The following is a 4,877-nucleotide window of genomic DNA, read 5'->3' on the forward strand; positions in this document are numbered from 1 at the left end:
TCAGAAGAATACTTTTGGACACTTTTACAAGTCGATGAAGACAAGGTCCGGGAATATTCGAAATGATGCTCCAGAAAGAAATATTCATTTTTCAAGGGATTTACTCTTAAATCTATGATGCAACATTTTAAATACAGTTGGAGATAGAAATGGTGTCTATTCTCTTGAAATAGTAGCTACAGAATTATGTCAATATTTTTTATCTCAAATTTAATGAAAAAACTAATACCGTGCAATAAGGTGTAGTTATTTTGAGAAATATTTACAGCATGCTTTAAGCAGAATTAAATTTGGACAAGTACTACAATTTTCATATTCAAAAGAATACTTTTGAACACGTTTAAATATCGATGACTCGAAATGCTGCTCCAAAAAGAAATAGCAAATTCGAATTTACTTGTCGAAAGCAATTTACTCTTAACCGATGCAGGTTGAATATACCAAGATTATTGCACAATACCGTACATGTAGACATAACACACGTGTGTATACATATGTGCAACACATTATACGATTAATGAGTTTAAAATATCATGCACGCATGTGTTATCGTTAGAGTTCGGAATGATTGGGTATAAACATTTTTCAACTGCCCGAAGATGATTACTAGCGAAGAGACATATCTTCTTTGACAATAAAAGTAAGTTTGAGGTTTAAATAAAGAGGTGACCTAGGACAGTATCGACTCTTGACTGAACCTTAAGCGCAGTAGTGCGCGGGGGTGTGTGACCTACAATGTTGGATTGAGAGAACCGCGTTTATTGACGAGACGTTGATTGCTGAAACTATATCGAGGCGTTAAAAACTGGTTCTCCGGATACTGAAATTAAATCGAGCATGAGTAAAACTTGAACACTTTGAAAAGGACTTTGAAGAGGACGTCTCAAAGGACTGTATTAACAGAGCAAGGGTGTTCTTATTATATAATACTCTGAATCATCACTTTACACCCCCATAGAGACACATAAAGTCGGTCCTATTAATATTCGTACCATCTAGATCTACGAACGAAAGTCTAAATTAAATAATAGGTTTAATGCTTCCAAATAAATTTTTGTTCTGAATGGATAAACGTGAAATGTCTATTTATTAGGTTGTCCCGAAAGTTTCTTTCGCGAGTTGCACTCAATTATTTTATGTGGTCGTGCTTATATAAATAGACAATCTAATTTCATAGATATTCATATTACAACAGTAATGGAGCAAAATGAATCGTGCACAATTCAGTAATGTAATATAAAACATAAACTATTGTGCATGTATTACTTATTTTGGGACAATCTAATATTATCATAAAATTTGACAATAAGCTTTTGTAGCCTACTTAGAAATTTTCGTACTAACGACCCTTTAATATTAATAGGGTCATCGGTGGAAGAACGATCAAATTTATAGTGAAGATAATTTTTATGGTTTCTATAAGATACAGTCAGTGTAAGAAGTACAGCAACCAATTTGAAATAAAATTAATAAGAAAAGAAACACTCTAAAAATATGTAGGAATGTATATTAATAAAATAAATATATGAAGTTTTATTTTGAATTGATTTCTGTACAAATACTTACTACACTGACTCCACGTATAATTCAGTAATTTATTCTACTTATTAGATTTGGAATTAACGAGAAGAAAAAGTTTCTAAGAATTATCTAAAGTTAATCTTCTCTGCTGGGAACGGTCTGCAGTAATTTATCAAAAAACTCAAGTGTGTAAATACTCGATCGATTCATCGCACACGGAGGGACAACCGTAACTGTTAAGGATTATTTATACGTGCTATCAGAACACGTTCGATAAGACGACTGACAGACGTTTGTTGCTGATCCCTCGATTGTCGCTTGCGAAATTTATCAGGGGTTTTTGCCGTTCGTAAAAACTAACCTATCGAGACACCGCATTATGCAATGGGAGTTACGTCACCGAATGCATACACATGCAACAAACAAGGTCCGTCGTAAATAAATATTAAACTCATCGACGACGCTATTATGCGTTGGCACATAGCGTTTCTTTTTTCCCTGTCTTAGAACCGCGACGATTTTTGTATACCGTTGGTAACACTGAAAAGCGTTTTGGGTCACGACTGACCTCACGGATTTCCAGATTATATATAGCTTCGTTCCGATTATCTTTCGTGGGTTTTAATCGCGGAGCTATCTTATCAGCTCGTAAGTCGTCGTGTTACGTGGAAAATCGAGAAAAGTGGGAAAATGAAATATTGCGTTACGCAACGAGCCCGTGATATCCGCGATTAATAATTTGTTGCGAGAGGCGTAATTATGGAATGGCGTGGCACAAAGCCAGCTGTCGAGTTTATGAGCTAACCATGTCGTTCCAAGCATTCCGTTTATCTTTACTTAACATTTTAATCGTTAATCCAAGACTCCTGGATATCCTGAATTACACGAAATTATGTAATGCTACGGTACAACGAAACGATTTATTTATCGATTTATTCGGGTGAAGCAGTCGATTACTTTCGTTATATTTGTGCGAACGTACGGTACCTGTTCCTTTTACATTTCTATTTGTCACGAATGAAATTGTATCAGTATTTTTTTCTTTTTATGAACTTGTTTGATGTTGATATTATTTAAATTGTATCGCGAGTTATAGAAACTAATCTAGGATAAAATGAACCTGGGATTAAAGTTAAACAGGTTCGTTTCGTGTAAATTGCAATTGCTTGGTTGCACGTCCCTTGGCTGCGCCATTGCTGCACGGTATTCGGATTACTGCTATAAATACGATGAGGATGCAAATAGATCGCGTGGCACGGTGTTTCGTTCCCGCGAAAAGCTTGCACGAATACAAATTTCATAAACAATTCTGGCTACGGATTTGGGTAGGTTTTAAATTAGCCTTATTCGCCGAATCGTGAAATACAAAGCGTTCTTTTAGGTTTATTTTTAACTTCCAGCGTTTACTTCAATTACAGATCAGCGTTTACTTCGATTACTTTAATTACAGAAATGTATTAGGTTGTCCAGAAAGTTCGTGCCAATTTCTATGAAAAATTTAAAAACACGTTTGAATTTTAATATATATTTATTGAATTACATAAGTGCCATTTTGTTCTACAACCTTTCCACTTTTTAAGGGATGTATACATATTATTTGTTTTCAACCACTTCGATATATTTAGACCTGTACCACCTACCAAAAATCGACATGGACTTTCCGGACAACCCAATAAATAAACTATTGAAAAGAAATAGAACAAAGTTCTACTTATTCTTATTTAGAATGTAAGAACGTAGTATTTACGCTTGGTATCATATTTTCTATCTGTCAGATAGTTTATCGGCAGACGGAATGAGTAGCTTAACGAGCACAGCTAATCGAGGTCTCATCAAATATTTAATACGTTGCGATAAACAGACATCGACTGTTTATCATTATGCCGTAACCGATTGCCAGACTTCTATGTAACAATAGAGACGTGTATTTGCATGTACGTCTGAAATTAACCCATTCGTTCTCGTGACATTGTTTCCTTTTTGCTTAAGAATCATTCGTTAACATCGCTTCTAATTATATTCTCAAGCTAGTCACGATTAGACTGCGGAAGTTTATGCATTTATAGCAGCTGGAAATGTAAATTTATCTATGTGCGAAGCTCTTTGAATTCAACTTCTTTCATTGGAAAAGGGGTAATAATGCACAATAACAAGAAAAAAGAAAAGCTAAGGAAAAAGTTGTTTCAAATCACTCCTTGAACCACCCCTTTCGAGGACTTCCATTTTTGGGACACCTTGTATATAAAAAATATCTCGAAAACGGAGGTCCATTCTAAAAGAAGCTTGTTAGTTCATATGAACGAGTAATTTAAAAAATGAAGCAAAAAGTAAATCAAACATTTTAAAGAAATAAAGCAAAGCTTCAATGATCCAGAATGTAAAAACGCGATACAAACTGTATCCACAATTTTTCTCAACAAATAACCCATAAAACACATTATTCTTATCCGAATCTTATCTAAACAATGTCCACTCTTTAAACGAGATCGTTGGTATTTACACGAGCACACGTTAATGAATGATAGTCGAGAAAGGTGTCACGAATCGTGTTATCGCCGCCAGGTGTTTGACCTACACATGAAAAGTCAGATTTTCGAGTGTGAACACGTGTACGGCGTCCCCGTATCGAAGTTGCGTCAGTCGGACGCTAGATTTATTATAATTCGGATAATTTGTAATCTAATCGGGCGTAGACGTGAAATTATTCGTGATAGCGATTTCACTGAAGCTCGACGCTCGGTTCGCGCGCACCGCGGGTAATGTTTACCGTCGCCGTAGAATGTGAAAGGAGCGAGCATAATGGGGAAATAAGGTAAACGAAAGAGTATGCACCTTCAAGGATATTCCACCAGGATATTATTAGAACCGCAGCGCGAAACGCGAGAATGCAGCCTGCGCGTAGCGTGCGTAACGAGGACGAAAACAAACTGCACGAGCCAAGGGGTGTGCCTCTTGTCGCTGAATTGCTATCTACGAACGCGACGCGTAGGTTCGCGTATAGTCATTGCACGTGCGTTGCTTTCAGCGCACGCCAATTATTTATGCCGTCCTTGCCTACACGCACGCGTATGCAGTGACTGTCACTTGGGATAGGTATTCGCGCGGAGTCATTTAATGGAGGACTTTTAAAAAACTTCACTGGATTGTTCTTCGATTAGATATGAATCATACGAAACCATTTCGATTTAAATTAATCAGCATAGTTTTGCGAAAACCGGTAGCAAAATTCTGTAGTTTTGAGACATGTTTTATATGTTAATGCTTTCGATAAAATAATCATATAACAGGTCTAAGATCATATGAACTCAGTTCGATTTAAATTAATCAGTATAGTTTTAGGAAAAATGGTAGCAAAA

The 4,877-nt window shown here is 36.1% G+C and overlaps 1 protein-coding gene across 1 annotated transcript in view; it reads left to right on the top strand.

The window, feature by feature from the left end:
- Positions 1-4,877, top strand: part of LOC128879007 (6-phosphofructo-2-kinase/fructose-2,6-bisphosphatase 1-like) — an 18,532-nt gene that overhangs the window by 1,341 nt on the left and 12,314 nt on the right. The gene's annotated exons all lie outside the window — the stretch shown is intronic.

Source organism: Hylaeus volcanicus, chromosome 6, assembly GCF_026283585.1.
Source record: "Hylaeus volcanicus isolate JK05 chromosome 6, UHH_iyHylVolc1.0_haploid, whole genome shotgun sequence".
Lineage (NCBI taxonomy): Eukaryota > Metazoa > Arthropoda > Insecta > Hymenoptera > Colletidae > Hylaeus > Hylaeus volcanicus.